This window comes from Equus asinus, chromosome 1 (genome assembly GCF_041296235.1).
Source record: "Equus asinus isolate D_3611 breed Donkey chromosome 1, EquAss-T2T_v2, whole genome shotgun sequence".
In the NCBI taxonomy this organism is placed as follows: Eukaryota; Metazoa; Chordata; class Mammalia; order Perissodactyla; family Equidae; genus Equus; species Equus asinus.
The window spans coordinates 89,849,516-89,875,592 of NC_091790.1; the positions used below are offsets into that span (position 1 = coordinate 89,849,516).

Sequence of the window (26,077 nt, forward strand, 5' to 3'; positions counted from 1 at the left end):
AAATATTACTGATATAAGTGTTTTGAAAATTAGATAACATTCCTAAAATTCTGATCTGTCCTGGCTATCAGCCATAATTCTAACTATCATTTTAAGGTGTTGTATATCAGAAATAATAAGTTTCTCTGTCAATTGTCATTTTTAAGTCTTTTGTTGCCTACAGTCGGTTGTTTTACTCTGATGCTCTTTGCTTTTGCAAATACACTCATCTTCAGAGACATTCATGGAAAAGACTCTGACACTTACTCTGGATTACAGTTTTCTGATAAACTTTCAGATCACAGAACTGGACTGGGTAAGAAATTACAAAAATCTAATGGAGAAACGGATAACCTCATAGATCCTCCTAACAGGAGCTTAAGCACAGTAATCAATTATACAGGACTGTGTGAACTGATGAGGATGATTATGACTTTTTATGACTTTTATTTGAAATATTGTTGATTCTTTTGATGTTTGGTTTTGTTTTGTTTCCTCAGATTTAAGGAAATCTTTTCTCTTAGGCTGACTATGACTTACAGCAATTTACTGATAGTATATCATTATGAGCAAAACTGAAACATTTATCTTTTTCTCCCTACCTGATCCCTCCAGAATTTGGAAACCTAGTAAGTGAGTGAGTATGGTTGTTTCATGGCAATATTGTTATTTGCATAAGTTCAATAAGAATCTGTCCTCCTTATAACAGGACATTGGTTGTATTACCAAGGCTTTGACTGGAATGTCATATTTGAGAGAAACGTACAGACTCAGATATGACAATACTGCCTTTGAGGAATAAGGTTGACTTTCTGGAAATAAAGCCACTTGGAAACATGGGCCTGGTACCTTGTGTATAGAGATTATGGCAATCTTACCCGGTAAGTAAGGAAGCTTGCTTATCTGGCAGATGTAAGGAAACTTGGAATATTTTGGGGGAACTCAAGAAGAGAGGAGTCCACCCAAATCTGTAGGTACTGTAGGCAAAATCTGACAGCAAGTCCTTGGCGTGGCTTTCCTGGCCTCGAGAGGTCTTTAAAGTTCAATCTGAGATTCCTCATAAAAAATTTCAGCAAAGCAGATGTAAGAGCCTATATGATCAACTGCTATTCTTGCTGCACTTATGTAAATAATTGGGCCAAGTTTCTTGAAACTAAACTTATTTTGCAAACGAATTAGTCTTAATTTGGCTATCTTTGGTAAAAATGAGGGTGATTTTAGAGAGAAGAACTACGTTTCAGTGAAAAGCTATAAGACACATTTGTGGATGTTAGATCCTAGCTTTGTTAACTGTCTTTGAGGGTTTTTTTTCCACCTGTGAACTGGACTGGATCCTGAATTCTTCTGCTGAAATATCTGGTTACAAATCTCCAAACTAATGTTTTCAATCTTTTCCTCATTTTCATTTGGAATCATTGAGATTTGAACCTGCTCTTTTTCCTGAAGCCTTGCAAACTAAAGCTGAATGACTTGATAAAAACTTGAGAGATTCCTGTCTGCTGCTGTGTAAGCTGTAAGCCACTCAGAAAGATATCTGAATGCCTGATGACATCATCAGAGACATTTCAAGCTGCTAAAGATGCTTCACTCCGACATCCAGAAGTCTTCTTGACTGGCTGCCTCCTGGACTCAGGAACTAGTTTATAATTTGCTCCAACCATTAACCTTGTTTTTCTTTTTATTTCCATAGAAATACTTCTTAAACACCTGATTGCTTGCTTCCAAAATAAAGGCCTAACTTTGGGAGCCCACCTGCGTCGCCACCTTCTAAAATGAATTTAACTGGACTGATCTATTACCAGGACTAAGAAATGTGTTCAGTGAGATGAAACAATCTACCACTCAGCTTCTGGATTGTGAAACTTTTAGTTTCAAAGGCGGGACTGTAGGGACCTGAAATTGGCCACCCCAAGATATGTCTCTTTGGCATCAGGATTATTTGAGGCTGATTGCTTTTGATAAAGTGGGACAGGGAAGGAGGCTCTGAGGAGTGGAACTTGCCCTTTGTTAGGACACATTTACATCTGTAAGGTAAATCTCTATCTGTAAAGGTGCCTCCCTCTCTGTAGTCAAGGAACTGATTGCTGCGCTCATCTGTGATCCCCCAGCCCCGAGGCAACACACCTGCCACCCCGCAGCGTTCACTGAGACAGCAGACCTATCTGCCTCCATCAAGGGCTGTGCTGACAGAGCAGGCTCGTGACTGTTGTAAAAGGGACATTTCAATCATACGTGAAACACCCTGTTTGGGGATATATAACCACTCTGTGCACCCCACTTCTTTGGTGCCCTTTCTTCCTTCGGGAAGAAAGGCCCCGGGCCATGGTTCCTCATAAAGCTTTGTTTAATTTTCTCTTGCTATTCTGTCTCAGGTGAATTTAATTCATTCTCCGGCCAGACGAACCCACATTTGGGAAGAGGAAATGTCTTCCTCCCCTACATTAACTAGCCTCACCATGCTGTACACTAGATCCTCAGAACTTATTCATCTGAAAACTGAAAGTTTGTACCCTTTAAACATCTCCCCCTGTCCCCTGAAAACAACCACTCTTATCTCTGTTTCTACAAGTTTCATGTTTCCAGAGCCACATAGGGGACACTAAGTCTTCACGAGCCACAGCGTGTGATTAAGTACAACAATTTCAGCCCATGTGCTTTTGTATGTGCTCCTCCCTTCTGCAGGCCTCTGACCTGGTTCTGGATTACATTCTCTCTCAGTTGGACACTCCGATAGCCTCCTTCCTCCTTTTCCTGCTTTCAATTTCTCCTTCATTCTGCACAGAAACACCAACTTTCTGGAGTACAACTTGATCATACCACTCCCCTGCTTAGAAACCCTCACTACTACTCACTATCTTTGAATGAAATCTTCATCTCCAGGTCTGGCATCTAAGATCCTCCTGGATCTGGTCCCATCTTCTACCGTTTGATATTCTTCTTAATAGTCCTTACATTTTTTACAAAGCAAACTCCTTGCCTTGAGCTTCATACATAACTTTGCTTGGCTAACCTGCACCTTTGCCAGAGAGGGCGCTCCATTTCATCCCTTTGTATACAAACTGCGCTTGATCTCTAATGATCAGTCCCATATTACCAGAGACTTCCTGATCACCTTATGGGAAGGAACCTCCTTTCTCTGAATGCCCACGTAGCACACCCTAATGGCATTTATCACCTCCCATCTTGGATTTAGTTATTTATGTACATTTATTTATTTACTTATTGCCTCAAAAAAAGTGTTGAACAGAATTGCACAAGATGCTGGGGATAAAAAGGGAATATAGTCTACTGGTGAGATAGTAACAAGCCCTCGATTGAAAAAATACAATATATCAAATATGATACTGGATGTTAATGAACTCTAAGTGATCAGATAAAGGTTGGCCTAGATCTGTCTGTGGAGTCTCAGAGGAGTGGAGTGGAGTTCCAACGTAAAATATGTTTAGGCATTAATTAGCCAGTTGGACAAGACGGGGAGTTGGGAGGGGGTGAGGTAGGTAAAGGAGAGGCAGACAGCACAGATGGAGGGCATGGCCACAGGAGAAATCACATTTGAGGAAGGCACGTTGTTGACTCTGACAGGATAGGGTATGCTGAGAGAATAGCAACTGAAGGAGAAGACACTGGTCAGGTAGACAAGGATCAGGTTTTGCTTTGCTAAGAAGTTTGGAGTTCAGTCTGTTAGCAAGCATGCTGAAAATGTCAATCAAGGGAATTGCAAGATTGGACTGTGGGTTAGACCCAGGTGGTGAAGTGGATTCCTCCAGAGACACAGAGAAACTTTAAGCAACCTGGTGGAGGTTACACATCTGATCCATCTTTGTATTCCCTGACTGCGCCCAGCACAGTGCCAGGCACGTGGGTTATATACAAATTGTGTTTGTTAACAAGTGAAAGAAAATGAGATCACCACTTTCAGACTAAAACACAAACAGAAGTTTATTAGCTTTAAGCTTCGCACTTCACCTGCATTATTCAGATCACACAAGTATAGGGCATCTTCTAGCTTCCTGAACCTTTTGATCCATGTCTCCGATTCTTCAGACTCGTTCTTCATCACTGGGTTCAGGAAAGGCTGTGAGACTGGCCTGATTTTCAAAGAGCTTGGGGGATCTTTGGAGGCTGAAGTCTCAGCAGTAGGGTTTTCTGGCTGCAGATCCTCTTCTAGAGTTTTCTACCAAAACAACACAACTATCTCACTGGCAACACATTCACCACCTAGATCTTCTCCAGTCTCTTGGCCAAAGATGAGGCCATACAGCTAGCGAGATTTACTGTAATGTCTGGCTTTGTAAAGCTTGGAGGATGGGTTTCAAGTCCTGAGTGCTATAGGACTACATCTGTGAAGCCTTCCAGGATGTAAATTACTGTGTTGAATGTTTTCTATGTTTTTAAGAGAAGGGTGAAATCATGACTTTAATCAGTTTGCATTTCTGATTTTCACAAAGAAAAGGTTTTTGTAACTGGTTGAGATTTTTCTTGACGTTCTATACTAGTGGGATTCATGGAGGAGGGTCTTCAGGAATTGCTTATAACTTCTCCACGGAATAACCTCTGGACAATGAGCCTGAGGTTCTTGACAAAGTATGACTGAAAGAATAGTGACATTGTCTTAGGCTCATGGGCTCCTTGTAATGGACCATAAAGAACTTCTAGTTCTGTCTGTCCTGTTAATTTAACTAAGGAAGACGAGGCCCAGAGAGTGGAAGTGACTTACTGAGATCAGGCAGTGAATGGTAGACACAGAACTATAAGGAGATGTAGAGGTTATGTCTAGCTCAGTTTGGCATCCTAATCTCATGTCTACTGCAAAATAGAGATGTTTTTAGAATAATGGACAACCTAGTCCCGGCAGCCATGACAGGCATTCTGTCACCTACCATGTACAGAGTGACATCCATTGTTTGATCTTCACAACTTCATTTTTCCAGGAATTTTCTCTCCTGCCGAGCCATATGGTTAGGGAGAGAACAGCCATATCTAAGTGTACAGTGCAGGACTGGGTATCTAATGCAAAGGGACCAATGCACTCATTGTTCAGTGATTTTGGAACGATTTGTGAGAGATGAAGACAGAGGGATATACAAACAGAGATCATTCTGTGTGAGAGGTAGGAACTCTCACAGGTTTTACACACTGTGTACTGGAAATGAGAAAAGGCTGATCTGTCCAGAAAGATAGAGATGGACAGAGAGAGAGAGAGGGAGAATGAAGCTAACAGCAGAGAGAAGAGAAAAGATATAGGACGTCATGATGAAGTTCAAGTCCCTGATTTTACTTCACTGTTACTTGTTACATTTCTAACCTTAGGTAGCATAATACGCTTCTCTCTCCTTCCAATAAATTTAGTAGAGTTTCTTCTCTTAATTTCAATCCAAATAATCTTAACTAACTCACCATAGAATTATGACTCTAACTTTTGAAAATCATCTGTGCTTCCCCCAACATTCAAATACCTGTATTTCTCCAATATAGTACCTTTGTCTCAAACTTCTCACATAGAAAGTATGAAAATCCCATAGGTCTAAAGAATAGTAATTGAGATTAGAAGTCCAGTTTTAGTTGGTTAACAAACATGGATTAACCTGCTGCTGGGAAATGTGAAGAATTGTTTTGTTTGAAATAATAGAATGGTACATGATATGGTACCCACATGGATAACAAGCAACCAGTAAATTTTAAGAGATTGATATAAAAGAATTCTACTTGGATAAAATCAACTTTGGGAAGGGCTGAAAGTTTTCATAAAATAAACAGAGTAGTGATTCTTATACTTTTTAGAGCTTTAGATCACTTGAGAAATCCAACGAAGGCTTTAGATAATCTACCCAGGCAAATGCACATTTGCATGCAGGATGACTTTAGACAGTTCAAAGAGGTCCTTGGATCTGAAAAAGTGATTTTAATAATTTTATATTTCTTCAGATAGATCAACACTCTCTTTGACCACTAAAGACAGGGAAAGGGGGAATTTGTATGAACCTGAATTAGGCTGAACTAAGTAAGTGAGTGAGTACTAACTAACACACTCTATACTGTTTTCGTCCCACTGTGTCAGGAGGAAGTCCACGTCCCGTGATTGGCATGTAAGACTGTTCTCGTTCTCGTTCTTGCCTATCTTCTTTCAATCCCACATATACATCTTTTTCTCCAACCACCTAAAACCAGAAAACACGAAGCTGTTTTGTGCCTTGTGCATGCTGCTCCCTCTGCTGTAAAAGCCCTTCTTGCCACTCAGGCCTTGGATGGTTGGGGTCCTACTCATCCTTCAAGATTTGACTCATATTTCACTTCTTGTGGGAAGCCTTCTCTTACAGACAAGCTGGCTGAGGGGCGATTCTTTGTGGCCCCTTTATCCACCTCAGCACTTATCGTGGAATGTTGTAATCATTTATTGACTCTCTCTTCTACCAGAGATCTGGAGACTGGCCTGTGAGATAGTCGTTTATGTATCCTCAAGGTCTGGTTAGTGACCAGGGCATAGCTGGTTCTCAAGACATGGTTACTGAATGAACAAGTGAATGAATGAGTGAGTTTCTCCGGGATCATAAGAAAGTTGGTTTACCACACCTCTGCTTCAATTCCCCCTTCTAAAAAGTGGGACAATGAATGCTACTTATGCAGGAATGTGACACAAATCAATTACTGCAGAGATGCCATAAAATCCTCAAAACAGAGGCAAAAATAAAGAGCAAGGTGTATTTTTTAATAATCTGATTCACAATAGATGATACTCAAGGAGAAAAGCATCTGCTGTTGTTTCTGGCATGGCAAGAGGCTTGCCAAAATTGACATGATTTTCTAAGACATTTTGAAGTGTGAAGTGCATGAAGAGGCCTCCTGCCATTTTGAGATGAATTATGGTCTAATCTGGGCATTTAAATAAAAACAACGACAGAAAACCTCAGGATGCTTTTCAATTCTGTCTGCATCTTTTCCTGGCTAAGTGCCGGGAATATTAAAAATGTAATTTAACTGCTTGCAAGATTTTGTTTGCAAAATCAAAGAGCCCATTACATTTTAAAATGTGGTGTCTGGGGAAAAGGTCACCCTCAGTCTCTGGAAGCTGAATTTAAGATGTTGAAATAGGGGGCTGGCCCTGTGGCCAAGTGGTTAAGTTCGTGCGCTCCACTGCAGGTGGCCCAGTGTTTCGTTGGTTTGAATCCTGGGTGCGGACATGGCACTGCTCATCAAACCTTGCTGAGGCAGCATCCCACATGCCACATCTAGAAGGACTCACAAGTAAAATATACAACTATGTACCGGGGGGCTTTGGGGAGAAAAAGGAAAAAAATAAAATCTTTAAAAAAAAATGTTGAAATAGGTCTCAGAACCACCCTTTATTTTGATGGCAGTGGGAGGATTGGTCACAGGCTTCAGAACCATTGCACATGCTACAGGTCCAATTTCTTGCGGCAGGTGCCAAGCCCATGACCAGGTTGTGGAGAGAGGTTTCTGCAGCGATATCAGCTAAGGCAGGAACCACCCCACACTTGAAGAGGTTTCTACCTCCCTTCTCTGCCAGAGGAGATTCTCAAAGTCAAAGAGAGTCTGACATCACGGTGGTGGGTGGAAACCAAAAACCAAGAAGGGGGGGTTAGCCCCGTGGCCGAATGGTTAAGTTCACATGCTCTGCTTCAGCAGCCCAGGGCTTCACCAGTTCAGATCCTGGGAATGGATCTCAACAAGCCATGCTGAAGCAGCATCCACATAGCAGAAGCAGAAGGACCTACAACTAGAATATAAAACCATGTACTAGGGGAATTTTGAGAGAAGAAGAACAAAAAATTGGTAACAGATATTAGCTCAGGGCCAATCATTAAAAAAATAAATGAACAACACCAAAAAAAAAAAAAAACCAGAAAGGAGGACCCTACCCAGCATCAGAGAATAGAAGGTGAAAGATGAGTGAAGCTCTTCCTCAAGCTCCACATACCCAGGTGCATACCATTTGTTTAGTTGTGTCTTGAGTCATCTCAGGAATGTCAGGCTGCACTGGAGTGGCAGAGGTTCCCTTTCCTCTGTTTCCTGAGAAAGATAGAAAAAATGGAAGGGTTAAGTTTGGTCTCTTCATTGTAACACTTACAGCCAGGCAAATAAAATGTTGAGGCCCTTCTATGTGTTTGGCACTGTGTTAGGCGATGGGGATATGGAGGTAGATCAGAAAGATCTGGTTCCTGCCCTGATGGAGCTGACAAAGGGGAAGTAGGCGCTAAACAATTACTCAAAATTATTATTTAATTACAAACTACCATAAACACAACAAAAGAAGATGTGAAAATATTTTGTTTTAGGGTAGGGGTGGGAGTGGTGGAGAACCAGAGGAGGCTTCTTGGAGGAAGTGACACTTAAACTGTGGATCCAAAGGGTGAATAGGAATTTCTAGGCAAAGGTGATGGTGGGTGTTCACAAGGAGCAGAGAGTTCCAGATAAGCAGAGACAAGAGCCTGTAGAACTGCCCTGAATCAGGAGGACTTGCACAGTTTGAGGAGTGGGCAGCAGCTTCCTCCCATGGCCCTACCTCTTAACAGAAAACCAGGCATTTCTGCCCCCTCTCTCCACACAGGTGTATGCCTCAAAGATCAGGCAAAACCTCTCTCTTCCACTTTCCCTCTCCTATCAATAGTCAGAGGGTCTGAATGGGATGAGGTTTGAACAGCATCTCTAACCCAGTACCCCCACAATTGGCTTCGGTTGTATTCCTAGCATTTATCACTATTTACATTATTTTAAGTGAAGGAAAAGCTTTCTGTTTACTGCAGGTGAAAAAGGTCCAAGTTGCTCCGAGTCATAGAGTTTGAGAGTTAAGGGGATTCTAGAAACAGTATAGAGTATACAGGCAGGAAGATGAACTTTGGTGTCAGCCCTGAATGCTAATCTTGAGTCTTCCCTCTCCCAGCTGCAAGCTTTCAGATCCTAATTTTGCCAGTTGTGAAAGGGGAGAAAACCAGTGATTTACCGTAATGTTGTAGAGATAAAAAATTACCTACCTAAAATACTTAACACAGGGAAGATGCTCAAAAAAAGGATTCATTGTTTGTTGTGTCATTATTATCATAACACCTTAGGCAAGTCTAGTTTGCTTAATTGAACACTAATTACGATGGGCCAGGAATTGTCCTGGGCACTGTTCACATGCATCATCCCTGTTAGTATAAGATCTAGATCCTAGACCCTGTCCCACGCCAGTTTCTCTGCACTTTTAAAAGTTTCTTTAGAAGAAAATACACACTAGTCTCCCTGGTCTCCTTTAAGCTTCCCTTTCTCCCCCCTAACATCTACAAGCGTGGAAACAGGTCATGGTTTGCACATGTAAAAATCATTTGAGAAATCTGAGGCAGGGCTGATGTTTTTTCTTTCTAACACAGTGGGAAGGATCATCTGTGTAGTCTGCCAGTTGAAGGTTTGTACTGGAGAAAATAAGCCAAGCTGGCTTCTAGAGATTTCCAGGTGTTGGAAGGGCCAGGTTTTACAATGCTTCCATGAGTCTGATGGTTACACATCCAGCCCTGCCATCAGCCCACCAATGACTAGAAACTAGTGGTCTTGAGCACTGGCTGCATATTAGACCCCGCTGGGGAGCTTTAAAAATTGCCAATGATTGGGCGTCACACCAGGCCAATTAAATAAGAGACTCAGGGTGAGAACCAAGCTCAGCACCTGTGAAGAATTCCCTCGGTAATCCTAAAGTGACACCAGGGTCGATAACAACTGATTTAAATAAAGGATTCTGGCCTCATTGGGTCCACTGAATGAAGCTTTGTGAGAATGAATATATATATATATATATATATATACATCAATATATATGTTTGTGAGAATAATATATATCAAAGATCTGTACATGCCAGACATTTCCCACACATTTTCTTACTTGAAGAATAATGCTCTGTGGTAGAAAGCATCTCCATTTGACAGATAAGGTAACAGAGGCAATAAAGGCTTCAGTTCCCTGCTTAAGATTACAGAAGTGGGGTTAGGTCTTGGATTCTAACGCATTCATTCATTCAACAAACATTTGTTTAATGTTTACTACATGCTGGGCACTGTTTTAGGCACCACGATACAACAATGAGCAAGAGAGAATCTTCTCAGGGAGAGTGCGTTCCAGTGGTGAGGACAAAGAGAGACATAAAATAATGTCAAATAGTGATAAATGCTATAAACACAACCAAAGCCAATTATGGGGGTAGATAGAAATGCAGTTGCGATTTTTGATAGGGAATTCACCAAAGGCCTCTCTGAAGTGACATTTAAATAGAGCCGTGAATAGAAAAACAAGGGAGAAAGCCAAGCAAATGTCTGAGGAAAGAGCATTCCAGGATAAAGCTCTGGGGAGAGCAAAGGCCTCAAGGGCGTGGTGTTTGGTGCATTCAAGCAACAGTTGAGAACAGAGCCGAGCTAACCCAGGAGGAAAAGGGAAGAGAAGTGGGTCAAGTGTCATGCCATGTGATTTGAGTTAATTTTTTTTTTTTTTTTTTTGGCTTTCAGCATTTGTTCCTCCTCTGGTGATTACCCACTTCTACTGTTAGCAACTATATTTTGCTTTGTGGAGACCACTCCTCCCCCATCCCAGTGCTGTGGTTTGGTAGTATTAACCCCCAATTCCAACTCTAAACCTGGTCTCTGCTTAGTTGAAGACTAACGTGGTATCTCAATCACGATCTTGGTTCAAAGATGGGCATAAGACTCAATCTGAGCCTCAGAGGTGAGAGGAGATATCTGCTATAATTTCTTAGCTAGTAATGTTCTCTCCTTCCTAGAAGGACCTACCAAAAGAGGGAGCTGTACAGATATGATGACATAGCTGCCATGGCTATTTTGCTATTGCAGAGGAGTGCCCACCTGGAGAAGTTGGAGGACTACCACGTAGAGCCTAGAGATTATGCCAACACCAAGTAAAGCAGAACAGAGAGCCAGAATGAAAGCAGATCCTTGATTTTGACACCTGAATGGTTAGATCAACCCACACCTGTAAGGCTTGCTGCTGCCAGACTTTGCACTTACATAAAAGAAAAACTCTTCATGGTCTATACCCACTGAGTTGGGTTTTCTGTCCCTTTGTATAAGTAGTTGTAAGTAAGAATTACTATAGCTATTTTTTTTCCTTGATAAAAGGGAAGGCAAACTCTTAGCCATTTTTCTGTCAAATCTTGAGTTACAGGTCTTCAAGCAATGTTTGAGGGGATCAATGAGCCTCTGAGGCTACCTTCATTCCCTCCTAATTATCCCCCATCAGCAGCCATGCTATAGCCCTGCTCCATGATTGCTGCTTCTTCCTCTCCCTCACTCACAGGCCCCACAATGAAGAGATGCAAAGTTGGGCCCACACTTCCTTATTGTGAAATACCCCTTTAGACCTTAGACCATACCATGTTTGGTGGGCTCTAAATGTTTTGTATTTGTCTTCATGGGAATCCATAGCATTTCTTGGATCTGTGGCTTGAAGTCTTCTATCACTTTTGGAAATTTCTCAGCCATAATTGTTTCAGATATTGCTTTAGCTCCGTTCTCTTCCTCCTGTCCTTCTGAAACGTTGATTACATGTGTACTGAGTATTGTCAGCATTTCCTATATGTCTCATATACACTTCTTTTTGTATATTTCATTCTCTTTTTTCATTCATGCTTATTATTTTAAGTCTCCAAGTTTGTGGTAATTTGCTACAGCAGCCTTAGGAAATGAATACCCTCATTCTCAGTCGTCCAATCCTGGCATAACCAACCCACAATCCCCTGTTGTAAATTCCCTCTGTTTGAAATACCTGGTAATGTTTCTCTTTCTCCACTGAAACACAAAATGATATACCACCCCCCCACTCTAAACCCTCAGAACCTAGAATTTTGATCCCAAGGGGAATTAGTGAACAGTTGATGTGTAGTTGACACCAATGCATATTTTTTCACCTGTCATACTTAAAACTTGCTAAATGCTAAATATTTTGTGCAATTCATCCTTATCATTTCACTTAAAATTACATCTTGGAAATGTTCCTGTATTGGGCCAACCATGTTATTTTACAGCTGAATACTTTTATCAATTGAATATACTGTAATTCAATTAAATGGTCCCTGAATGATCGTTTTGCTGTTTTCATTTTTAAAAACACTTACCAAAAAAAATTCCTGCACTAAACTTATATGTAAATCTGAGAGGATTTTTTGTGAGATATCAGTAACATAAGTCCCTAGCTTTGGGATTCCTAGATCCAAGGGACTATGTGACTGAAATTCTAATGCATAATACCAACTCTAACTTCTTCCATAAGTGTACCTATCAAAGGGCTATCACCAGAGAATGCTTCATGATATAATAATATTTGGAGAAGTATGCCTTTTATGATCCAACTGGCCTAAAAGAACAGCCATCAAGGCAATCATCACTCCTAGTCTTTCTTCACTGGTGAGGCATCTACATTTCTGGGAGTAATGAGATGAAACACAACAAAGGAACCACTGAAGCTAAGCAGCATAGTCAACAATAGTTCTGGGAAATGGGAGTGATCTCAAGGAACAAAATAACTCAACTCACCTGTAGGAAAGTCAGAGGAAGCTCTGCTCAATTACTCAAGAAAACTCTGTCATCTGTGCAAGGAAAGGAGCCATAAGATGGGTGAACCATATCATTGCACTGAAAGAAGGTGCAATAAAGCTGGAAATTAAATTGATACTGAAGGAGCTTTTTGATACTTGTATCATTCAGGGTGCATGCAGGAAACAGAAACTACTTTAAGTATCTCCACTAGAAAGGGCTTTACTATAGGAAATTAGACATCCACAGAATTATTGCAAGGGCTAGTAGAATGGAGTTTGGTGTCTGCTGCTAGGCTCAGGCTCAGGGTCAGGCCTCAGCAGATGTAGTCCAGAGATGGGGGAACTGCAGGAAATTCTGGCTGATGTCTCCGTGCCCCTGACCATGAGGTTGGTGACTAGGCAGTGCAAAGTGCCTTTTGGCCACTGGAAAAACTGATGCCTGCCAGGGCCTGGAGTTCCTACTAATGCCGGAAAATAAATATACGAAATGTCCCTGCTGCCCTTCACTACCCCTTCTGCCTTTCAAATCTCATGCAACTGCATTACATTGATGGAACTTAAATCAATTCTGGAACCGTGGCATCAAGGGAGTTTTGGAAACGTTCTTTTTAGCCCTCTCAAGTATGGGAAGTACTGCAACACAAGAAAGAATGTACAAGGAGATGGAAATGGGTGTTGAGTGTAAATAGATGACATTTGGTGAAGTCCCCAAGCAGGAATTTCATGGAGCAATACTTGTGCATGTGACAATCAGGGAGTCACGTAATGCTTATGAGTAATTTAGGAATGCTTTGTTAGTGAAAATCACTTATACTTGCTTGTCCAGTATCCTTCCTCCATTTGTATATAAATACATTCTTCTCTGGGATCACGGACTACTGTCAATCTCCCATCCCCTCCCTTAGCCTATGCTGTGGCCACCTTGTTCAATTAACTCTATCACTTTCTCCACCCATCCTTCCCTCCCTTCTTCCCTTCCCCCCCACTCTCTATCTCTGTCTCTGTATCTCTCATTATTTTTTGGTTCTGGTTCTTCCTGAAGTTCTATTTTCCCTCAATTTTATATGTCATTCCATAGCCTTTAAAGATATTTCTTTTGCTTATGTTAACAAAAGGCAGTTTCTGTTTCTAGCAACCAGATAGCCACTGGTAAGAATTTCTATCTCCTTCTTACCTATCAAAAGTCAAGCAAGGGGGCCAGCCCCGTGGCTGAGTGGTTAGGTTAGCGTGCTCTGCTGCAAGTGGCCCAGTGTTTCATCAGTTTGGATCCTGGGTGCGGACATGGCGCCGCTTATCCAGCCACATTGAGTCAGCATCCCACATGCCACAACTGGAAGGACCCACAACTAAGAATATACAACTATGTACCGGGGGGCTTTGGGGAGAAAAAGGAAAAAATTAAATCTTTAAAAAAAAATGTCAAGCAAGTTGTGAGATATATGTCCTGGGTTTTGCAGAGGAGTTCTAATGGCATATAATCTTATTCTCTTCAAATAAAAAGGATTGTTCGATTTTTAACTAGTTTGCTTTGTTTATACCTCATAAAACTTTTCCAAAAATGATACCATAAATCAGAAAATATGGCGTCCTGAGCTTCATGTCACTTTGGACATATGAATAGGTAAGGCATAGGTATGCAGGGCCACAAGCTAGACAGCTGATGACCGTATCAGCTGCTGAAGGCCCAGGCAGGGAAGAGAAATTTGATGAAGCTGCACTCTCAAGAAACATTAATAATCCAATGAAGATCTGATATTAGCCCGAATCTGGAAATGAGCTATAGTAGAAGTAGCTCCTGCCTTCTACACTTTCTGTAATTTCTTTCCAGGCCTTCTTAGGAGAGACAGGCTTATGCCTATGACATCTTCTGATCCTCTGAGAAATGACAATAATGCAAGAACAAAGTCCCAGATCCATTGATATTTCCACATTCATAACATTTATTTTTCAGAGCTGCTAGGAGTTACGAAATATGAGATAAAGCCTCGGGACAAAATGGCACCAGAAAACCTCTTTGCCCTTCCTGATTATGTGCTGATAGTAGGGGACCTGTGGATGGCCACTTTCTCACTGTGCTAACATGTTCTTCCCTCTGTGTGAGCGCATTCCTGATGTCTCCCTGTGATTCCAAATTTCCTCCTCTTACAAGAACCCCAGTCAGACAGGATTAGGGCTCCACCTTAATGGCCTCATGTAACTTAATCACCACTTTAAAGTCCTTGTCTCCAAATACAATCACCTTCCGAGGTGCTAAGTGTTAGGTCTTCAACATATGAATTTTGGGAGGATACAGTTAAGCCCATAATGGTAACAAGGATTCAAAGAAGCCCAACTTTTGGTACAACTTACTTAAGGTCTCTGAACCTCAGCTTATTCATCTGTGAAGTGGGTATAGAACAACACAACTCCTGGGGCTATTGGGAGTATGAAAAGGGAGGAGCCGTGTAGAATGTCTAGCCTGTGCCTGGGACATGTGAAGTGTGTGTGCATTAAAGCCTTATGCCCCTGAGTCAGGCAGTCATTTTGGTTACCGTTTAACTCAGCTGCTGGGATGCTCACTCAACAGCACCATCTTCCTCTGATTTTACCTTCTTGATCATGAAGCCTAAGTTGTTACCCAAAGCCAGTGCATTTCAGAGCCAGGATTTCCATCTAGGCCTGAGTGATTCCAGGCTCATGCTGCCTTTCTGCATGGATGGGGGCTGAAGGGGTAGGGGAGGTGCTAAACTGGCGAGGAGAAGTTACCTGCAGGCCCTCAGCTTCTTTGGATACAACCTGCCCCTAGAACTTAAAAGTCTCCCAACATTTGCATCTGTATCCCCCACCTCTACTGGGTCCTAGAGGAGAGGGCAGTAGATACTGAGCTTCTCAAATCCAGGACTGTTTTCACTACCAAGCCAAGGGTGGAGTCAGCTCTGGAACTCAGCAGTGTGCTTAAAGCCCCTGTGCCTCACCACCACGGTACAAGCTTCTGAGTTTCATAGGACTTGCAGGAGAACAGGTATAGAGTATCAAGAGCCAAGACTCCGAACACAAAGAGCCTGCATTTACTCAGCCTTATCGAGGACTTCATTTATCAGTTACATATTGGTTTTAGCCTCTCTCTGGTGCCTCAGTTTCCTCATTTGAAAGAAATAATACCTACCTCATGGGGGAATTGCAAGGATTCAAAGAGTTAACATTGAGAAAGCACTTAGAATATTGCTTGGAATATAGGAAGCACTATATAATTGTTAGCTATTAATAATAAAAATAACATTATGAGCAATATTATTATACTTACTCCATATGAATTCTCACCCCATACGAATTGTGGGCTTCTGGAGGAGAAGGTTAGCATGCCTGAGGCAAAGTCATCCGTTCCGTTCGAAGCCAGGGAACAAGCGGGTAAGGCAGATGACCCAGGATCGGACATCCGCAGGCCTGGTGGACAGGCTGTGCCAGAGAGCGAGGCAGGGTGGAATCCCAATGATCCTGGGGATGGAGGAAAGGGAGGATATTGTCGGGGTCTGCTTCTGAAAGCCATGAAAAGAGTAAGCCGGCCACCCATTAAATGGCCTAAATTCAGACAGGTCCAATAGGGCCCTGGGGAAAGCCGAGCCGCCCCTCCCCGCCCCGCGCCCACCCCCCCCACCCCCACCCCACCACACCCACACACTTTGTTCCAGAGGCCGCAGGACTGCCTCAGGCGATACACAAACTGGGACCTGGAGGCCCGGGGCAGTACAGTGATCCCGAATCCGTGTTTCAGATCTCAGAAGTGCTCCAGACACCCGTGGGAAACTCCAAAAGTTGGCGATCCGTCCTGCTACCAGTCCCGCACAGCTACGAGTGGCTGCACGGAGGGTGCTCCATAACCGACTTGAAGCTGAGGATGCAAAGGAAGACAAGATGATGAAAAGGCAGGCCGCCCTGCTCGCTGTGGCCCGCCAGTCTCCTCAAGGTATCCTGAGGGAGAGGGGGCATATGCCATGGGTGAGTAACCCCGGCCCCCACCGAGGGGCCAGGAGGCCACCCACAATGTCGGGGGCTAATCGGTGTGCGGACTGCCAAGAGGAAGGGCGTTGGTGGCAGGATTGTCCGAACCGTCCCCAGGGAGGGAAGGGATCGAAGAAGACCGAGCCGTGGCAGTTTCCCTTGACCACAGATGAGACGTGATGGGGCTGAGGGACAGCCCCCTCCCCCGGTTGGCTCCGGGAGGCCCCGGTGACCTCGGCAGGAAGGAGGAGAGCAGGCTGAATCTTTGCTCCCTAGTGGAGCCGTGTTCTTGGTGTGGAATGCCCACAAGGGAAACCTTTCTGAAGGAAAGTGTGAACTGAAGGAGGTCTCAGGAAAGGGAGAGACCGGGAGACGTCTGGAGCCCTGGACCTGTGAAACAGGGTCCAGACTGCTGAAGGATTCCTCACTGTGTGTACCAGAATGCCCCGTTCCCCACCCCCTTCTAGGGAGGGACATGCGCTGTGAGTTAGGGGCCTCCACAGGCCGGGAACAGGAGAAAACCGAGCTCCAAGCGCCAAAAAGTGGGGGAGGTGAGCTGATGGCCCTCTTGCAGGATACAGCAGCCCCTGAGAAGCGAGAGATTCCCCTACATGATTCAAGCAGGGCTAACTCGGAACTATGGGCCCAAGGACAGGTGGAGTGAGCAGCTGGTGCCACGCCAGGAAAGGTAAAACGGAAGCAGGTAGGTGGCTGGCCCCGGGTAAAACATATGCCCCTTGAAGCCAGAAGCCATAAAGAGGAAGCTTTCCCGGAATCAGTAAGTTTTCAGAACAGGGGAATCTAGCTTTGCCCGTGACCTTAGTGCTCTCAATGCTGTGCGCTCCTGGGGCTATAACAGTAAATGTCTTCCCTTGGTTTCTGGCACCGAGTGCCTAAAAGTCCTGTGATTGCCCACACGAGAGCCACATGGCGCATCTTTGGTTAGGAGAATTACTTTAGGGCTCAGTTCCTGAAACGAGTCCAGAGCCAGAAAGGCGAAGTGGTTTGTCTGGTGTTATTCCTAACAAGCCCCTTTCAACGCCACCTGAACTGGTGTTAACGAGGTGAGTGTTGGAGAAGCCCTAAGGGTGGGGGCTGGGTGCCGGGGAAACCAACTGTGCGATTCGATTCGGGCCTTGGAAGTTTCAGGCCTGTCCCCGTCCCCATCCCCACCCCCAGCCCTGGGGTGGGGGCGGGGGCAAGAGGGGCTGAAGGTCACGCTGAGTAGCCAACGGCCAATGACCGTAATCGACTATGCCCAGGCGATGGAGTCTCCGTCAGACTGCGAAAGGACGGTGCTCAGACAGCTGCCGCGTTGGCGAACACGTGGAGGTTCGGGGAGAGTGGCACACCCAGAGAGGCCCCGGGAGCTCCTCCTCCCTGCCACACATGTTTTGCTCTATGCACCTCTTCCCTGTGGCTGTTCAGAAGGGAGAGGTTCTCCCGAGTTGTGTGAGCCGCTCTATCAGAGCCCTCAAACCCAGGGAGGGGGTGGTGGGAACCTGCGGTCTCGCGGCCGCTTTGTCAGGAGCACAGGTCACGACCCGAACTTGCAATTGGCATCGAAAATGGGGGCGGGGAGAAGGGTAATCCTGCAGGGTGTGATTCTATCCCCAGGAGGATAGAGTCAGATGTGAGCTAAGTATGTTCAGCTTCTTGACCTGTAAGGGATATGATGTGTCTAAAGGGATGGCTCTGTTTTTTCTTCCTTGGATTCTTTACATTGGATGCAGGGCTATCAGCTTCTCTGATAAACTACGGCGACCATAAACGGACGCTTTTGAGTGGGGCAAGCTGGACACCGTGGTTAAAGTGTAGCCCCCAAGCTTCAGAGCAGTAGCTGCCATCTGCCTGTTAATCAAGAAAGCAAAAAAATTGGCTATGGACCTACCTATGAGGGTTTGGACTCCTACATCAATTCTCTAGTCTACCAGTGACTGATGAGGCCTCTGGCTATCCCAAAATAGAATACTTCAGTATCAAGATATGATGCCAGAGACCCTTCAGATTTCTTTAATATCCTGTCATATCTTAAACTCTGCTGCCCTTTTCCTTGATTCCAATGGGTCTTTAAGCCATGCTTGCCCAGAAGTGACCTCCAGCCACAGAGGTCTCCAGAGTGAATCATGGACGTTAAACATGGGCCAGAGATGCTTAAACTGTTAGAAGTGGTACAGGTCCCCCAGAAAGTAGCTGGGATCCATGGTAAAGCCCTTCAAAGGACATAACGTGGCAGCTGCAGCTGCAAAAATGGCCGCTCCATCAGGAGAGCTTCTCTAGTTACCATTAATTTCCACACTGCCCTTGTGTGAACTGACACCTTCTGTGAACTTACTACAGATGAAGTGAGGGAAGCTACTACACAGCATTCTCAGTTGCCCCCAATAGTCAAGGGCTGGAAGACAAACAAACGAGGGAAGGTTTATGTCCCCAAATAGCTTTAGTGTGCTCATGCCAACTTAACTCGCAAGGATTCAACCCACTTTGATTTTGGTAACACCGTGACCTCACAGAGACCACCTCTGACCTCATAGAGACCCCTTCTGCCCTCACTGACAGACAGAGATCTCAGCTGACCTAACAGAGTCATCCCCTGACACTTTAGACACTCCCCTTGACCACACAGAGACATCCCATGCCCACACAGAGACTTGTCTGACCACCCAGAGACCTCCACTGACCTCATAGTGAACCCCTCTTCCCTCAAAGTGAGGTCTCCTGATTTCACAGAGAACTCCCTGAACACACAAAGAACTCCCATGACCTCCAAGAAACCTCTAGTGACATTATAGAGACCCCCCCTCTGACCTCACCAAGACCTGATATCACAGAGGCCAGCCATTACCTCAACAAGATCCCCTACAACACAGTGAGAACTCCACTAATTTCATGGAAACCTCAAGTGACTCTCACCAGATCTAGGATCTCAGGAAAATGAAGAGAGGATGGTGGGTGCACCCGCCCCTCCCCAACTGACTGACAAATCCCATGGGTCTTATTGACTGTTAGCACTCTGGAAGCGCCACTCCATGGAGGGAAAACCCTCCTTTCTATCTACGCATGCACAGCAAAGGTGACTGGCCTCAGAAAGGCCCTTGGGCTTGCTGAGGGACAGGTCCTTGTGGCACTGAAAGTGTGGGGGAGCCCACTGGTGGTGGCTGGGTGCAGCTGCTGGTGAACTGGGATTCCCAACTTCTACAACTGTGTCTCACATCCCCTTCTCCCCTTCTGCTCAGGTCCCACTCCCATCCTTTGAAAATAGCTTTCTGCCCCTCTTTGCCCATCAGGAGCCAGGGGGCAGGGCAAGGCTATCCCTCCTGCATGCTGATCATCCGGGGCCTCCTTTATTGTTTGACAGAACAAGGCCTCCCATCAGGAAGGAACTTTTCAACACAGGGAGCAGTAAATGTTTGACAAGTCAACAGGGCTCACAATGCTAGCCAAAGGAGTTTGGCCACACTAGGCATGCCACGCCCCCTGCGGAAATAGTGGGGAAATTGGCAGGCCTGCCCTTCCAGGGGCAGGCACCTCCCTTCACTCTGGAGTCACTAAAGCCATGCCCTCCTGCTGCCCAGAGCTCTACTCTTGAGAGAAATCCATGACTAAGGGCCAAGGCAGGCCTTCCCCTGGCCATCTCCCTGGGTGCACTGTGGCAGGGCACGGGGAGAGGTGTATCCTCTGGAGGAGCCTGCTTTGTCTTAAGGAGGCCAGCCATTCCAGCTTCCTGGGATGAGTCTCTGTCTGGGGTCTACGATGGGGAAAAGGGCCCTGAGACCTGAAAGTACCCTGGCAGTTGTCATCAGCCTGGTTGGAGCAGGAGGCTGCCAGGCAGCTAGTGTGCCCAAACTGTGTCTCAGCCCCTCCACATTCTGGCTCCTTCCAGCCCAGGCCGGGCTCCTGAGGGAGGATGATGAACTTGGCAGCAGCCGGTGCAAGGGCACCAGCAGCGGGGGTGGTGTCCCACAGCCTCCTGGGATGCATTGGGTGGGGTGGCGCCCCCTGTGGTGTGGCATGTGGAGTGGGCTGACTCTGGTCACCTCTGGGGCAGGGATCCACCTCAGCTCAACAGAGGCAAATACAACAAATGACACTTGGAGAGGAGCTCAGGGATCTTCATGCCCCTGCCTCAGGATAATTCCTCTTGCCCAACGACTCCTATCAGACCCAATCCCAACATTCCCACGTCCAGATTTGAGACCACAGTGGTGAATTTGGAACCTACTTCTTACTTCCCTGTCCAGCCTACTGTGGTGGTGTTCTTGGTGGTTGGGAAAATGGCACTGGCGGTGGCTGCAGCAGTAAAGGCCATGGTGGCAGCTGCTTCCCAGACATCTGGCATCTTGGGGACCCGAGGAGTGCATCGTTGGTGTACCCACACCCTCCCCAGCCCCCCATCTCTCCCATCTGGCCTAGTGACTCTCACCACTCCAGGAGCCCTGCTTTCCTCACTTACAGCCATCTCTTTGACTGCACTTGTTTAAATTACATGACCTTGAAACCTCCCTCCATAAGTTATTCAGATCAAAATTCTCCCTGGAACCTCCTGAGTTGGCTGAGAACAGAGCAGCAAAGTCCACAACATTCTCCAAAGTTAGAGGCAAGATTTTCATCTTGAACTTCCTGGGCACACCCCTGGGCTCCTAAGCAGGCTTCATCTGACGTTAATTATGGATTTCAGGCCATCCCCTTCTGTCTTTTTGAATCTGGTCTGCCTACCAGTATTTCATGTTCTGGAGAATATCTTGGGTATTTTCCAGGTGAAACTTCAGTGTTTCCTCATGGCTTTGCTGCCTCAGTTGGTCCAACAGCTTACAGAGGTGGGCCTCCTGGGCCCACGTGACTTCACATATGTTAAGTCACTGTGAACCTGTGAGTGAAAACATCTCACACTAGTTCTGTTCAATGGGTTCTTCCCCAACGTGAGATTTCTGCTTATTGGAGGAGATAAGAGGCACTTAAAAGACTGCCCACAGACGTTCATTTGTTCTTTTCTCTATGTATGAATTCTAGGCTAATCAGTCAGTCATAGTTCCTGGTTAAAAACCTTCCCTATGTAAGTTACATATGCACGGTGTGTTACTCTCTTGCATGCATTATTTCTTCTTCTTTTGTTTTGTTTTGTTTTTTTTGAGGAAGATTAGCCCTGAGCTAACATCTGCTGCCAATCCTCTTTTTGCTAAGGAAGACTGGCCTTGAGCTAACATCTGTGTCCATCTTCCTCTACTTTATATGTGGGACGTCTGCCATAGAATGGCCTGCCAAGTGGTCCCATGTCTGCACTGGGGATCCAAACTCGTGAAGCCTGGGCCACTGAAGTGGAACGTGTGAACTCAACTGTTGTGCCACTGGACCAGCCCAGAGATTTCCTCTTTATAACACCTCAACTGTACAGTTGGTTAATTTTGTAACATCATTGTGTTTCATAGACTAGGTATTTGAGCCGTGTTTATACAATTTTCCTTTTATAAGAACTCAGGTTGTAGCTCTGAGCTCAGGTCAATATCTTTCCTAAATTAAAATTATGCAAAACTTTCTGCTGGGATGGCACTTACTCCCAACTCAAATTATAGTCCCGTTATTGTGCTTTACTAGTAATCATCCCATTCCCAGGCCTCTAACGTAGGGGACCAGGGTTCAACCCAAGAAACTTACCATCACTGTGCAGTTAGATGGATCCTTCCTGCAGATATCTGGTATAGGTACCATTTCTTGGTTTTAAAGGTTACTTCTCCTGCCTAAAGTCAATTAAAAAATAAATTTCTCAAGAGGCATTAGGGAACCAAAGTGTTGTACAGCATGCAAGGCAAATATTGACCCTTACACAGGGCAAGAATGTGAAATGGAGCAATGCACTAGTGTCTAGAAACATGTTTTAGGGCACTGTCAATTACAAAATGTTCTCAAGATTGAAGAGAAAACTAAGACGGATTTTGGTAAGGTTATGAGAGAAGAAATCATCAAGGGGAAGGGATGAGGGCAAAGTTCACAATATGAAACTTTCAATCCAAAGAGGACATAAACTATGAATAAAAGACATTGATAAATGCTAGGAATAATGACAACATTGAGAATTTTTCCCCACTGGATTCCCATACTTTCCTGAAAAGACCATGGACTTAAGGAAATCTGCAGTTGGCATTACCAAGGTCCTGATCCCTCACTGACTAGGCTTTTCCTCATAGTGAACACACATGCCTGGAGCTTACCCAGCCTCAGGCCTTGTGGGAATCCCCTTTCTTCCCTCCACAACTCCTCTCCTTGCTCCAATGGGAAATTCTGTCTTATTTGCAGACCTGCCACCCTGTTCATGGGGAAAAGCCACTTGAATTTTGAATTGTCTTTTAGGAACCATACATATTCCTCAAGTAAAGGACAGGATCTCAATGAACGACTAAGTGAGCATTGAAGAAAACCTTGTAAGTCCTTGAGCAGAGCAGGAGGAACACCATGACACCAAGCCAAAAGCATTGAGGAACTCGTGGATGTGCATGAGCAAGCTCACAGAGTAAAGATTCCCAGTGTTTTCAACAAATGAGGAATTAAATGTTTCTAGTTAATCCAGAATAACCTAAATTTATGTTGCCTGGTGGTTTTTTCTACTGTGGCCTCAAACTTTGGGCTTACTGCTTAGAACAGAATAATTACTTAGGAACTGTTTAATCTTATTTTTTAGTTATTAAAAAAAATCCATTGAGTTTTCAGCACTGTTCTGGGTGCTGGCAATAGAGCAGCAACAAAGACATAAAATTGTGGTCAAGAAGACTATATTCTAGTGAAGGGGCAAACTACATGTCATTAAATCAATAAACAGAGTTACCTTCTCGTAGTTGTGTTATGAAAGAATAAAAATGAGAGCTGAGGGGAGCATGATATGTGGAAACTTCTCTGGATACTTGTTGAGTAAATAAATCCTTATTGACAGACTCAACAACAGAGAGAAGATGAATGATGTTCTCCAGCATCACATCTCTGTGTAGCTTTTGCCAGGATGCGCCCACCAAGGCCTATTCTTCCTGGGTGAAGCCCAGAACCACATCCATGAAGGTCGCTGATTCCTAAAACATTGTGGACATTCTGGTTCAGACAGGGACATCTCTACCAGAGTCCAGGGGCAGAAAGTTGACATGATAGAGTTGGGGAAATGAGGCTGTAGGTATATAAAGCTGAAGTCCTCTTTGGGGTTCTAGCCAAACGCTTCCCTGTGCTGATCTGGCATGTGTTATTCTTGCATAACCGCAAACGTATATACAGTCTGTACACAGCCTTAATACATACTAGCTTCATTATTAAGGAATATCACATGATGTGCAATAATATGGTAAATCTCATTTACAGACTGGCACGCTTAATACAGTTTATTGGTTGTCAACTTAAGAATACATAACTAGATTCTCCTCACCAATTTAAAGTGAATCACAGACTCATCACACAGCAGGCAATATCAATTGCCTGTGACATATAACTGTGATTATGTGTAAACATTTCCCCTATAGGAACCTTACCTTTCTCCTTTGTGAAATGGTTTAACAACCTCTTACAAATGTTGACCAACCCAATGAGCTAATTTGCAAAGCACTTCTTTTGCATCAAACACTCAATACATATAAGTAATAAGTATGTTATTTGAATGAAGCCATGCTGACCATTCTGCAGAATGGAACAGACTTAGAGAACCCGGATCGGCAGGTACAGCCTCTGTCTCTTATCTGTACACATTCCCTGTGTTCACTACAAGGTAGAAGGACAGATGGTCCAGAAACACAACCCAAGGTTCCCTGATACTTCTATACAGAAGGATGGCCCTAGCCTGCCCCACCTGCAGTGAGGCTTCCATTGTGAATTTTCTCTGGGACCTCCAAGCATCCGCTATCATTTAGTTTAGTCCTATGCATCTGATAACAGGTAACAGCAGCCTCTCAATTGTATATGGTCACTCCAGGAGACCCCAAATGGCCACAGAACCCTCCACCCCATCCCCCACCCTGCCCCTCATCCCCTGCCTGCTGAGCTGTGCTCACCCCACCCCAGCTCTGAGCCCCCCAAAGTGAGTCCGACCCACCTGAAGAGTCCACAGCCGCCCCATAGAGACAGCAGGTGAGCCTGAGACCAAGTCTGAGAAGTCTGAGCGTGACAGTGGTGCCTGCCATAAGACTTGGACGCCTGTGGCGTCAGGAACGCCCCCTTCACGCCTCACCCAGGCTGAAGGCCCCACCCCAAAGATTCAGGGCAAGCGCAAATTGCAGCAAAAGGCCCACTGCTCCATGGCCTGAGGGCTGAAAGGAGTCACAGTCACTGCTGCTTACAGCTCTTAGGAAAGCACCGATGTATCCACCCTTTCCTCCATCATGCCCGTCACCACGCATATCACGCTCTGCGCTCCTTCAAGCCCCTCCCCTCACACCCCTTCCCACACCCCTCCCCACGCCCACCACGCTCTGTGCTCCTTCACGGCCCTCCCCTTCCTTCTTCACGACCCTCCCCTTCCTCCCGGCATCCTCCACACTCTGACCCTGCAGCCATGCTGCCGGGCTAAAGCGGGTTTAATTAATGGCGCCTGAGGCCGGCTCCTGAGGGCTCCTGAGGCAGCTTGAAACCCAGCAAAAGCTCCCTGGCTGATAAAAGCTCAGTGGCTAAAATGGAAATACTGGGACCCGGGTAGGTGGAACTTGCATTTTCAAAGCCACCTTTCCCTCCATCCCCTCCATCTGGTCGGGCTGCTGGAACCCTCACAGTGGAGAACTCCTGGCTGAGGGGTCTACACTTTGGTCATGCCTCATAGAAGAACAGCCCCAGCCATAGTATTAAAAGGAGGAAACATCACAGTGGGCAGCTCTAATTCCTGCACTATAGACAGGAAACGCAGAAGCCCAGTAAGTGACCCCCTAAGCCCCTTCTCTGAGGCCCCACTCAGTGGGTCCACAGGACCTCCTTACCCACCATGGGCCTCTTGGCCTAGTTAACACAGGCAACAGGACCAGAAGTTCCCAGTGTTTTTTCCCAAAATGTTAGTGTGGTTTTATCTAGGTCACTGTATTTTGGGGTCTCTTTGTTAGAACAGCTTAACCTACACCTTAGCTAATATACCCTTCCCCAGGTCATCTGACTGATAAATCAGATGGAAATCTTCATTGTTACACAACATTGACCGTGTTCCAGATGCTTGTCACATTCAATTTCACTGTTAGGTAGTACTTATTAGAAGTTTTTGGGTGAAAAGTAAAATTCACAGAGCCCAGCGTATGAAGAGTGTGCTGTTAAATGATTCCTCCAGAATCTCCAGGTGTTCTTTTTGGATTAAGACAGGCCATCAGAGAATTGCACACCTGGGCTGTCTTGATCTGATTCCTTGGAGAATTGCTCTGTGGATCTGAGCCTTGGCCCCGCGCCATTGGCCCACACTGAGGAGTGCCGCAAACAACCCCGTGAGCCCCACTGCTTCCTTGCCTGGAGGATGTGATTGAGGATGTGGTTTTCTGCCCTTTGTGTGGACCCAAGAAAGAAGTTTCTTTCAGACCTTGTACCAGGAATAATCGTGCTTCTCCTGAGCAACTGGCTTGTTTTGTTTTTGTGAACACTCTAAATTGTGT

The 26,077-nt window shown here is 45.0% G+C and overlaps 3 long non-coding RNA genes across 14 annotated transcripts in view; 2 read left to right on the plus strand and 1 right to left on the minus strand.

Annotated features, from left to right (window-relative positions):
* Nucleotides 1-24,525, plus strand: part of LOC139041653 (uncharacterized) — a 28,539-nt gene extending 4,014 nt beyond the window's left edge. For 2 of the 6 annotated variants that reach the window (XR_011497187.1, XR_011497202.1), the window contains exons 2-3: nt 16,264-16,455; nt 22,836-24,520. This is a non-coding gene — a long non-coding RNA (uncharacterized lncRNA). Of the gene's footprint in view, nt 1-16,194; nt 16,456-17,064; nt 17,194-21,622; nt 22,023-22,835 lie in introns of those variants that run through there. The other 4 variants (XR_011497223.1, XR_011497229.1, XR_011497211.1 and 1 more) reach the window with 4 other exon arrangements.
* On the plus strand, nt 749-2,340 carry LOC139041668 (uncharacterized). Its single transcript, XR_011497274.1, has 2 exons — nt 749-860; nt 1,670-2,340. It is a non-coding gene; the product is annotated as an uncharacterized lncRNA (long non-coding RNA).
* LOC139041637 (uncharacterized) lies at nt 2,489-16,307 on the minus strand. 7 transcript variants are annotated; one of them, XR_011497174.1, is made up of 4 exons: nt 16,171-16,307; nt 15,796-15,986; nt 12,511-12,563; nt 5,877-11,507 (listed from the first exon to the last, which is right to left on the minus strand). It is a non-coding gene; the product is annotated as an uncharacterized lncRNA (long non-coding RNA). The 7 variants fall into 7 exon arrangements; XR_011497178.1 differs by adding an exon at nt 2,489-4,153 and having other exon boundaries at nt 7,928-15,986; XR_011497157.1 differs by having other exon boundaries at nt 5,877-12,563.
* Nucleotides 24,526-26,077: the final 1,552 nt, after the last annotated feature.